This window comes from Rhea pennata, chromosome 11 (genome assembly GCF_028389875.1).
Source record: "Rhea pennata isolate bPtePen1 chromosome 11, bPtePen1.pri, whole genome shotgun sequence".
NCBI classification, from domain to species: domain Eukaryota; kingdom Metazoa; phylum Chordata; class Aves; order Rheiformes; family Rheidae; genus Rhea; species Rhea pennata.
The window spans coordinates 8159643-8172648 of record NC_084673.1 but is presented as its reverse complement, the minus strand read 5'-3'; the positions used below and the strand labels follow the sequence as shown (position 1 = coordinate 8172648).

The 13006-nt window shown below is 35.5% G+C and overlaps 1 long non-coding RNA gene across 2 annotated transcripts in view; it reads right to left on the bottom strand.

The window, feature by feature from the left end:
- LOC134145416 (uncharacterized) overlaps positions 1–13006 on the bottom strand; it is an 87534-nt gene that overhangs the window by 64053 nt on the left and 10475 nt on the right. The window lies entirely within an intron of this gene.

Below are 13006 nucleotides of genomic sequence, written 5' to 3'. Positions count from 1 at the left end.
GAGTAGCACAGATGGACTATTTTGTGCATTCAGCAGAACCACTCCAAAAACTTGAAAAATTCAGTGGAAGCACAAAACCAGAAAATTCAGAACACAACTGCAGTCAAGTTCCAGTAAAGACAGACAGCTGTTTTCAATATCTAAACCACTGGAATAGCAAGTCAAAGCTTGCTGTAACAAAGTTACACAAATTAGGTTATATTATTGCTAGCTGTTTCTCCAGACCTAATCTCTGCTGATGACTTAAAGCTCCATTGCAATAACTATACCATAGTCATGCTGTAAACACAAATACATGCAACATCGAGTTCAAAATTGCTATAGACTTGGGGTGGGATGAGGGAAGAGGATAGACCAATTAAAGTTAAAAAAATGTAGGATTTCTCTTACAGCTCACAGTGGAATGAATCTCTCTACTAGAAAAAAATCTAATACAGTACTGAATTAATGCACCATATTCCTTTTATTTTATTTTTTTTATTTTTATTAGTTGAGTGGGTTTTTTTGTCCCCAAGTAAGAGATCTACTGTCCTTAAATCCACCCAGAATTCCACAAAACAGAAGAGCTAATATCAGCTTGCTCTTTAGAGGTGGCTTCTGATTACAACTGAGGTATTGACTCCTACTGAACTTCTTGAAGCATACAATCTTAATATTTTCACTTGATGCTTCAGAACATGCTTTAAGTACATGCTCTGTTATAAAAACCTGGAGAAGTACTGCAAATACTGGTTCCACTGTACAGTGGAACAGCAAAGGTAACAGTGCTCACCTTCCGGACTTCCAATGTCCTTGAATGGGATCTGAATCTCATGGAATCCTTTGCTAGGACAGACAAACTGTTCTATTACATTTCTGTATAAATTAATAGCAAAGAACATAAGCTTTCTAGCTATAAACATTATTTTCATTCTCCTGTACTCAAGACTGTAACATGTAAAGGGTAGCATAACAGACAAAAAAAAAAGTTAACATCCACTTCTTAAGAAGTATCAGCAACTTTGTTATACTAAATAGTCAGTCTTTTAATGCAGTGGTACTGCGGTACTGCTGCTAGAGAAACAAGTCAGCAAGGTGATCAAAAAATAGCAGTAAAAGTGATTTAATACTGTCCTGGACTCTCAATTAAATCCCAGTTCAGTTTTATCTTTTTACAGGAGTAAAGTTACACACCTTATGAAATGCTTTCTAATGTTCTGATACATACAGTCACATGTACTTCAGCAACCATTCTTCAGCAAGAAAAAAAAAAAAAAAGGAAGGCAAATTTCATCTTTTTATTATGAGTAAGTCAAATTAGGTCAGTTCCAGACACAAAGTACAATTACAGAACTGCTTTTGTACATATCCTTTCAGTAGATTTCACTGCAGAGTAGAACATCATCATGCTCACTCTAGAGCACTACTGCTAGGCATGGACACATTTATGAGTTTCAGAAATGGCAATATATTCAAATAAGTTTGAATAACACTTCATGTTTTCAAGATCATTTATTTGGTTAAAAGATTTTTCAATCCAGTTCTAAGGTAACAGTCATGATCACACCACAAATACTGCTACTTTGGTCAGTATCTTCAAATCTATCTTCTTGTTCTCCCAAATTAAAAAGTCTCAGATCAAATTAGTCACTTGTCTCATTATAAGCCATTACAGTATCCAGCCATGCACAATAATTAATATATTTTTCTATAGAAATATACAGCAGAATCCTTCATAAATTATTTTTGTAGCTTTTTTTCTCTCTAATTAAGTAATTAGAGATTTTTTTATACAAAGCTTGGTTTCCCATTTCACCATCTCTTCCTCTCTAACAGAGCTCCCAAAGACATAAATCATAACATTATCCATGAATCATTATTAGCTGTAATGTCTTTGCTCCACACTCAGGAAACAGTGAGGTAGTTTGATGTTACTGTTATGCATTAGAGCATACTGAGACTTGCACAAATATGCACTGGATTTATGCATGTAAAAAACAAAACCAAAATAAACAACACCTCCCACCCAAAACACCATCCTTTTTGTTATTTGATTTTATATTCCTAGTTTGCAAAGTTCCAGGATCTTGACCTTAAAATCTGGTAAAACTTGAGAATCGGGCATTAAAGTTATGACAAACAAGTGATGATATTTTATAGAAAATTCCTAATGTAGGCTGTTCTCATCTATTTCTTTACGCATTTTTGTGCTATATAGAAGGCTCAGCTGCTGCACAGGAAGATTAATTTCCAGACAAGCCTGCCTGGATCCAAGCTGAAGTTTAACGAAGAGAGTTATCTAGTACCATGGCCATGGTATCTCAATATCTAGGATTTGGTGTTGCCCTATTAACTGGCATTGATACAATTTTAGACACTTAATCCCCTCAGCTTTCTAGATTAATTTTCTTTCTTATATTCAAATTTAAGACATTCTCAGAATAGACTATCCATGCACCCCTTGAGATCTTCATTTTGTTCCTAGGCAACACATAATGGAGACAAAGCACAATCATTAAGAGGAATTATGGAATCACACTGTTATGTACTAAAGATCAGTAAGTCTTTATAGATCTACTTCCATTTTCATTAGGCCTTGACAGACCTACTTCCTACCCCAAGAGCACGTGTTATAAGCTATATATTCAAACACACCAACAGAAGTATGTAGGTGCTTAGTTAGTAAAAGACTTAATTTGTAAAAGACTTAAAATACAAAGAAGCAAGAATTGATGGCTGCAAAATTCACATTCTCCATTTAGAAGAGACATCAGAGTTTGTGTATAGACCAATATCCACAGAAGTAGTAATGGTAGTTTATTTCATCACTACAAACTTATTCTTTTTACTCACGTGCCTACTTCCAAAGCTTATTTCTATGTAGAAACTGAACTTCTATTTTGCTTTGGTAAAAGTCACAGGCAAAATTTCTTCTACAGAAATCAATGTTCTCTGTGTAGAAGATGAATGTAAGCAGATAAAAACACAAATACATTTCTGCCTCTTCAATACAAAAATGGTTGCTAATCCACATGTACTGCACTTTAAAGACATAAGGCAGAACTCTCCAAAGTTATACATTCCACATAACACAGTAGGTTACCAGCACTTTTTTTTTTTTTTTTTTTTTTAAACTAACTGTAATCATATAGTAGTCTTCCAGTGTCAGAGAATTTCTAGGAAGCTTTCACTAGAGTCTCAGTTTAGTCTCCGACTCGCTGGTTGAATTTTCAAGTATCTGAAGAGGCAATACTTTTTCAGATCATTAATTGCTGATTTATTTCTACTTTGGCCTTAAATGAAGAAATATCTTTACTTTACTTTACTATCTTGTGCCCCTACTACATGCTGAAAAAAAAATATTTGTTATTGCCTCTTGTCAGAGCATCTGACTTTTCTCAAATATTTCTTACTCAGAATATATTCCAGTCTTATTTTTGTGTTCTACTATGAAATACTGTAAGAGTCTGGAAGCATTTGTTGCTTTTTAGTGTTCTTATGAAAAGTCCAGAGAAAATGTCATTGAATTACTAATGTAATTGTAATTTCCATTTTAACATTCACTTACAAACCAAAAAGTAATGACATGAAATAAAAGCAAAAGTCTATTTCTACCCAAGCTTTGTTAAATGCCAGTCAAATACTCAACTGTGAATCAATTTTCATCATCTACTCATGAACATCATGCAACTAGAGAAACTGAAAACTTAGGTCAGTAGCCCTTAATTCTTGGCACATCTCCCCATGTAACTTACAGTCCAGGAATAATTATCTAACTTTCTAGACTGCAGAGTAACCTGAGGTATTAGAAATTTTAAGTTCTTTTTGTTTGCTTTTCTAGAGTCTCTTTAGTAGCCTATTAAAAAAAATAAACAAACAACAAAAAAAAAGAAGAAAAAGCTTTGTTCTGTGCCAGCATCAGCCTTTCACATTGCCAGCTTTTTCCATTTCAGAAAAAGATTAGCTGACACCTAGCTGCCACAACTGTGGGACTTCATTTTTTCAGCTTGTGAGGAAATATTACTATCTCACTATTGGGCAATACTTAACTTCTAAAACTTAAACTGCTTTATATGTGAAATAATGATGTCTGATGTTTTTTCTGAATCCAGTTAACTTCCACCTGAAGTTGCCATAGTTAGTGTTATCTTAAGTCCTCACTTCCCCAGCTAAGCTTGAGAGAATTCTCTCTATATTAAAATGCTAGTAAATAATCCAGTGTTCATACTTGCAGAATGTTTTTGCTACTTGAAGTTAGATATAAAGCTGATTTGCAGGGGATTTAATTGTGGCTGCTTAATTTAATTGGTTGCTCTGTACCTCAGGATTACTCTGCAGTGCACTGAATTTGCAATTTATTTCTATATGACCACGAGATCCATTCCTGAAAAATTACAGCACCTTGGACAGTTTTTTCCAGTGCATATTATAAATGCATAATACACATCATACAGTATATTGAATTCAAGTTAGTTATCTGATGAATGCAACCATAACTGTTTTTTTTTTAATTTTCCCTTTTTTCATGTCATTAAAGTAACTTTATCCTAACTATACACATGCAAGGTCAAGTTAGCATTAGAAGTTATTTGTTCAGCAGGAGAAGAAAAAAATACCTTTAAACAAACTGAGCCAGCCAGCAAGTGCAACAAATCATTTAAGCAGACATCATAAGTTATCCAGTTCCTGTCAACAATAATGACTCATATTTAGAGTAGTCAATTGAGAAAGTAATCTTATTCCATGTGGCTTTAAACAGCTCTGAAACTGCTGTCTACAAAACAGATACTAATCAATACTCTACAAGCACTGGAGGTATTCTGCAATAACTTCATCAGTTATTCATTATTTAAATGAAACATCCATACTAAGCATCTGTTCTACAATATATTTTTTCCATGCAATTTACTGCTGAAGAATATGCCATTTTTCAGTAGTGAAATCCATCTAACAGTGAAATTCTGCCCCCCTCCCCCCCAAAAAAGACAAAAAGTTCAAGTCTTTTGAAAACCTGTATGTGGACCTAACTGAGGAATCACGATTGTAAATAACTAGATAGTGTTCAGAAGTGATTTCTATTCGGTCCCTGAACTGACAAAAAGTACCTTTATCCTTTCCAGGCATAACAGCAAATATTTTTATTGTTATGAAAACTAACTATTGTAAACCAAAATCTGGTCAATATGATCCATCTAGTGTAACAGTTCTCATTCTCAGATACTAACTTTTCTTATTGTTGTAGCCATGATGATCTAGGGATATAAGGAAGTCCAAGACATACACAGAAGTACTCTTACTAAACTGAAAAAAATACAAACGGAGAGAAATGGAGGGGGGAAATCTGCATACATGCATGTGTGCACAGAAACACATGCTGCTTTTAGAAGACAGTAGAAAGCTGATGTAAGAATCCCTTTTAAAGTAAAGCTGAAAGAAATTGAAAGAAAGCTACACTAAGTTTACAATCAGTCAAAATTTCAGTACCAAGTTTAAATACATTTTTACTTTCCCATACAAAAAATGTCCATTTTGAGGTGTTCATTATTCTGTTGCAGAATAACTATTCCTTCACAGCCAGAAGTCATCTACTTTCCACCAAAATACACAGCCATGCAGTTGACATATTTCTTAAAAAAAAAAAATCAATGCACAACAGTCTGGGAGTGGGAGAGCATCTCATCGCACAAATCATGTACTTGAGGGTAAACACAGATTTGACTCTCTCTCTATTCACATAATATGGAATTCCCTCACTGCCAAACACATAACATAGGCAAGTTTATTAATTTCTTGTATACCATTATGCCTCTGCCTTGTTTGTTAACCACTACATTTTAGGACATTTTTGCCACAGGGGGCTGGCTAGTTCAAGCATCTGACCTCATCAAACATACCAACCCTCAGGACTGCTCTCCCAGCAGTTCTGCACATCCTTCTTTTGATGTCAGCACCATACTCAAGATATTAGCCAATACAAAGAACTGTTTTGCAATATATGTCAACTGTAGTTTGGCAAATAAACTCTGCCTACTGTATTGCCAGAAAGTTAATCTCTTATGGAAGCCATCTGCTACATTAATTTTTTGCTGCAATATTGGAAAAAAAAAGTTGAAGGACTTGTTTTAAATTAAACATTTTCCCAAGCCACCTCACTCAAAATCTGTATTTCTGAACACAGAAGTCCTGACTGCTGGAAAGGATGAGATATCTGTGATGCCTCAAAATAAGCAGCTTACTCTGGAGGTAAAGCCAGCAACTAAACATTTTTTTTTTTTTTTGAATCTCTACAATTCCAACATTTATTTAGTTACCATATAGCAACTGAAGTATGAAATTAAGTGATTTGGGATGCTATCATGCAAATTCTATGGGAAGGTATGACAGGACAGCGTATTAGGACACATTTGCATGTGTTCGTCTCCAAAATTATACTGTAATTGGAGACATAATCTCTACCTTCCAAATTGCAAGCAAGCAGGGACATTTTCCAGAATTCTCATTTGATGACTTCAGTGATATTAGAAAGAGATACTCCAGAGAAAACAGAGTTCTTGTATCATTAAGAGAAAAACAAATAATTACGTGTGTAAAATCTGCTTCCAGTAGCAGCATAACATTAATGAAGGTCAGATCATCTTCTTCATTCTTTGTGACCTGTATTATACTGTTCCCACTGCTTATTAAATGTTTCTTGGACAACAAGTCACTTGGACAGGAAAGCAAAAGTTAATTTTATCTTTTTTTATTTACAATAGGCAAATCATGAGACAGGTGAAGCTTATCATGCCATATCTGATCAATATTACAATTTCTTTGCTGAAATTACCCAAAATTCTGCTAAAGCAGAAAGTTTTCAGATTTTTGTCAGGAAGAACTCCTCCCTCCCCCCCCCCCCCCAAAAAAAAAAAAAAAGTTTTAAGTCCTCAGTGCTATATGATAAAGGAGGACTTGTGCTCTCCTTCCCCCCCCTTTTTTCCTTAAAAAAAAAAAAATCACTATCTCTTTTCAAAAAAAATTCATGAAGATCTCTCAGAAGTCAGCTTTTACAATGCCTTTGAAGATAGTCACTAAGATTGAAAAGAGTTCCATGGTAAGTTCTGCACTGAAGGGAAAATGGTAACAGCATAAGTTTATTCCTTATATACCAGAGACCTTGCACAGAACAGAGATAAGTGCCTCATCTCTTAAAATAATTTCAAACTTTATACTTAGATATGGGAACCTGAACAAGACAAAGTTAAAAAGTCAGGCTTCATAAGCACTGATGCTCATAGAGTTACCTTTCCTTAGTTTTATTTCTATGAATTTGTAAAGCTCTCAAAGCATGAGTTATTTGCATTTGAACTTATTTAGGTCTGAACAACTTAAGTCTAAACTTGGACAAATCAAAACAAGTTCTGCAGTATTATCTATCTAAGCATTGTAATAGAAACCTAGAAAGTTATACCAAAAAAAAAAAAAAAAAAAAAAAGCACTAAGCACACCTGCAAACTAGGTTAATATAATGCAATCTGATTTTTACAGACTTGTGTTTTAGGGAAGTTTTCTGCCTAGCCCTTCTTCATACTTGAATAGCTTAATAGGAAGAATTTGTTTTCTGAAAAAAAGTCAAGAGAGACTAAGACCCTCTAAGATATGTGAAATGAAAGATGCAGGGCTTGAAGATGAAACTTGTGGTAAACAAATCAAAAGGGGTCATTCAGTGACCCATGTATACGCTATAAACCAATAGAAGATCATGCTGATATCCTAACAGCCTGAATTATTTACTTGATGCATCCATTTGTAATGTAAATGGTGTTGTGTACCAGTTAAGCACTCAGCATTCCAGTATCTCATAACCTTGTTGTATTTACATGGCACGAGTATCCATTACTGCTTGGAACACTCATTTAACCTGCTGAACTGACTACTTAATATTATTTGTCTGAAAAGTAAAAAGCCTTGTCACCAAAAAGCTAATGGAGAGGGAAGCATGTGTACATGCTTTCTTCAAAGGGGGAAAAAGGGAGTGCAAGAGTGAGAGAGAAGAGAGTGAGTGAGAGAGAAGCATTTATTCAGTCTTAATGTGAAAAGGAATTAAAGTGTTCTGAAAAGTGGAACTAAAAGATGAAACACAGCATTGTTTTACTCAATAGAAAATGCAATGTGTCTGTTCCATTTTTTAGATATTGTAATGGTAAGATTTTGTTTCAAATACCATTAAGCCTTCAAAATGTCTCTTAGAAGCTGTGTATTTTCCCTTACCCACACCAAATGATTGCTTTAGGAATTCCACATTGCAACAGGTCTAGTGCAGCTTCCTTTAATAGCTTTTTTGGAGTGTTTGTAATGAGTCAGAGTTGTCTGTGTTTCAATTCTTGAATCACTAAATGAGACATCATTAGCTGCACTCACTCAGATTTTAATCAGCATATTAGTCATCACTCAGCAAGTAAAGGACACTCTTCTGCTTCCCTTTCACTCACTACTCATTTGTAACTACATGCAAGACTCTCAAAGAAAATCAGTTATTGTTAATCATTGCTATATCACTGATGCCAAGTTAAAAACAAGTTAACGTTCTTCACTTTAGAGATGCTTAAACTGGATCAGAAAATTCAAATCGCCACTGAGATCATACAGAATGTTTCTTAGCATATACCTGCAGCATGCCAATAGGTCCCTATACAATCAACCTATATCAACAGATTGTAGACTGCTGGCTTCTTTAATAAGCCTTTCATGGACTTACACTGGTCTGTCAATAGAAAGTCAGTTTTAAGTGAATTATTTCTACCAAAGAGTAATTTTAATACTTTAAGTTTATGCTGAGAGTACAGTGGCAACATAATTATTCTGCTGATTTAAATACATTTTTAAACACATTTTGACTGATTCTACAGCAAATATGGTGTAGGACTTATGCCTTTGCTCATAGACATAATTTCCCAAAGACCGAGAGTATAGCAATTCTTGCGTTTGTAGAAAGACCAAGGGCACTACCGAAAGTTTCCTTGTAGTCCCTATACAGGTTCAAGGAAACACTGACCACTGGTAAGTTATTTTCATGAAAAATAATAGGACTTGTCATTCTAGCAATTGAAACTGATCTGCTTGTACATATTTTTTTCCCTGAATGTGCAACATATGTCATTCTCCAGAGCTGGCAAATTAATGTTAAAATGTGAGTAGTATCATGATGCAGCATTCCCTCAGAAAGGAAACATGACAGAAAAGGCTCTTTCCTGGTTTCTTCAAACTGCGGTCACATTGTTCATAATGCAAGTAGCAGAGGTTTGTCTACTGAGAAAGCACTTGTTTTGACATACTGACATATTCAGGCTCATCAGCAAAAGGAAAAAAAGTAGAAAAAAATCAGACAAGCTGTTACGTAAAATCCATATGCTTTCTTGTTCTATAAACACCTGTTCTTCATCCTGCACTCCAGGCCAGCCTGTGCTTATGACACTTGTCACTTCAGGTCTTTTTTAAGATATATCATTTATGTCCCTTTCCAGTGATGTTCTTATCAGTGGGACAATAGTTGAATGCATTTGCTACGCAGAGATATCAGGTTTCCATGTTGCTGTTGCCACTTCATGTTGCTGTTGCCACTTCATGGGAGAACTGGCTTCATTAAAGGCACAATTAGTCAAGCAATGTGCTAAATGGGGATGCCAAATGCAGCCAGGAAAGGGAGAAGCTCTGAGCTGGTTAAAAAGAATTGCACCCAAAGTCAGCCAAAAATGTAATCTTCTTGTAAAGCAACAAGGGTGGGGGGAAGGAGAGGAGTAGTGAGGGAGGAATAAAAGGCTCACTACTTGCCTGGATCCTTATGCCTTGAAAGATTAAGTTCTCGTATTTTCCAAAAATCCAACTTACTTCCTTTACATACAATTAAAAGCTGAGTAATTACAGAAGATTAGAGACTCAAGAGTTACCAGGAGGCTGGCAAGTAGTCAAACCCCTTGGCTGCCATCTCATAGAAGACAAGACAGTCATTCACTGCAAACTGACCTGCCAGAAGTGAATGCCTTCTCTATTGCTTGGACTTGCATTCCGTTGCTTTTAACAAAACTGGAACTACTCAGGACACAGATGCACATGATCAGGGAGAACAGAATACAAAACTTTCTTATGAAAGGCAAAACTCAAGATCAGAAAACAAACAATCATTATGTGATACCACTGGCTAAAACAGTGGCTTGATGTCCAAGGCCTACACTCTAGCTTATGTCTTTATCTTAAAAAGAAAGAAAGAAAGGAAAAAAATGCATTAATAGTCACAATATACCCTTTAGGAATCTAACTTAAGCACAATTTGAAAGACCAAAGTTAGGAGCTGAGGCATCCCACTTCCAAATGAAAAGGGCAGGTGCTTCTTGGGAAGCAATTTATAACATCTAAATTAGATGATCAAGTTAGTAAAAAAAACAGATAATGTATGCCACATTCAAGTTCCTAAAAATATAACTGCACAGGATTTATAATACTCTGCATTTCTAGAGTGGTGACACAAGCACAGAGGTAGAACTTATTATAATCTTGTGCAGAACTAAAAAGAACCTTCCAGACAGCAAGAAATGAATCTATTTAGGCTTGGGAAAGTTAATATGGAACAAAGGCACACTGCTGTAAGTCCTGTTATCACAGAAGAAAAAGCTACTACTAGGTCAGAAGAAAAGGCTCTGGTTATCAGTTGTTTTGTATTCTGGAAGTGGCTTAATCATTTTTACATGTCTGATTAAAACAAAGAATCAAAGATTAAAGGCATGGGATGAGATTAGCCATACTGATTACAGCTAGTCTTGTACTTACAAGATGACTACAACACAACCCATCTTCTGAAGAAAGTCTGACCATCAGTTACAGGAACTTCCAAAATACATCGAAAATAGCAGAAAACAAACGTCAATTCACAGGTACTTCATACCTGTTTTCAAAACCATAATAGGATTCCTAGGATCTAAGATCTTTGTCATTTCTTTTGTATTACATTGGCATTTCTCTCATTATGTCTGTGTCCTTTCCCCACTCCACCCCCTAAATCCACATATACTTTAAATTGAGATAAAGAACTTGGAAAAGATTGTTTCGAAATTACAGTCCAACTCTTTTTTTGAGAAGCAAGCCACACAGACTTTAAACCCCAAGAGCTCAGTAGATCCAAGGTTTTATCATTTTTCTAATTTCCTGCTGTTTATTATGTTAAAAAACAAAAAAGTGTGAATGTTAAGATTCTGAGATTAACAGGTCCGAGCTCAAAAGCCAATTCATTCTTTGAAATATATGTTTTTTACTGTCTCAGTCTCAGGTTCTCTCTCTGCTATTTTGCCCTCAGAGAGTTGAGGGTACTTGAGGCTCTTGGAATGTGAGCTTTGCCAGTGAGAGTATTGCTCTGTGACCTCCAATTCATGAAACACTATTCCTTCTTACTTCAACAGTACCTCAGCATTTTCTCCTTTGGATTGACTGTGCATTCAAATTGACTGTGCATTCAGAAAGTATATCTGTATTTTATAATGCTTTTTTTTTTTAAAAAAAACTTCTGTCCCTTTGGTCTGTCTAGTTTTCTTTCCTCCGCAATAGCAGCAGCACAACATGTGCCTAACCATAAAATACTTCACCACTGGGGAAAAGTGTCAAAAATAAAGCTTGTTGTACCTTTTGGTGAGGTAGTACGATTTAAAGCTCTACTGTATAGAAACATATAGCTGCTCCCCAAAACTAAATAAGCAGATGTCCTGGCATGAAACCTTTAGGTCAATATTGATTCATTGCAATTTCCCTTTATTTGGGCATCTGGAAGTAGCTGCATATTGGTAGAAAGTACCAGGGAGGAAGGACAAGTAGTTGGCAGATCTCAGGTTGCACTTGATAGAATCATAGCTGAACTCTGGAAGCAGACAATGCACAAGTACAACATGGCTGTTCAGGCAGGCACTAGGCACTTCTACAGGAAAAAAAAATCTCAAAAAAATGGTAAGTTATTAAGTTGCCCAGGCCACTCTTTTTAATAAACAAAACCTTTCATATTTGGTTGCAGAATTACTCTGAAGGGGGGGTAGGGGGAAAAGCATGTCTCAAAAACACACTTCAATTTGGGATACATTTGCTAATTTTGTCTATATTTTTAAACTTTTTTTAAACACAGAGTAGGGAAACTGACAAGATAGGAACGCATTTTAGACAACTGTTAATGCTCTTAATATATTCACTTGAAGAGAATCAAACTCCTTTATACCTCTGTTCAACTGTCTAAATGTGATACTTGATTCCAAAAAAAGAAGCTCTAAAATTCTCCTATTCATGGCACTAAAACCAGATTAGCATACATCTTGCCTGCTGTGCATCACTTTGAGAGAACACCTCATTAGCTTTCGTTTAAAATGAAAATATTAAGACCAGAAATTGACATTAAATTACTACATTCTACTAGCTCCAATGGTTATTCCATTATGTTTCTTACATTTAATTAGAAAACACAATACACAGAAGTTAACAGCAAAAGGCACTGAATTCTACAGCTTAACTGTAGGTGTGAAGCTAAGCAGCAGAAAAAAAATTCTACGTTGTCAACAAACAGGACTACATACGTTTTGCTCTATTGCTTTAGAATGCCAAAAAAGAAGTGTGTAGATGCACCAGACTGTTTCTAGATTGTAGAAGGGCAAAGAACAGGAATTGCTTAGCTAAGTAGCAACCCTCTTTGTGCCAATGTTTAATCAGCATTGCTGACAGACTGTCAACAGAAGTCTGAAGTGGGATGAATAGTTGTCAAAGCATAGCAATACGAACAGTAACTGGAAGAGTAGGGGATATGCGAACTAGGAATTACACGGCTGGGAGAAAACGTTTCAGCAAGAGTTTTCCCATCTTCAGGATGAAGTGTCTGGTACCTGCTATCCCTGCAATAACAGCATTCATCTTGGAGCTGAGAAGTCGATTCTGCCATTCTACTTGATTAAACTGAACTTGATTTTTTTAAACTCTCAGAGAGTGCTCTGAACATAAGGTTGCTTTGTTTGTTTTTAACATATATGGC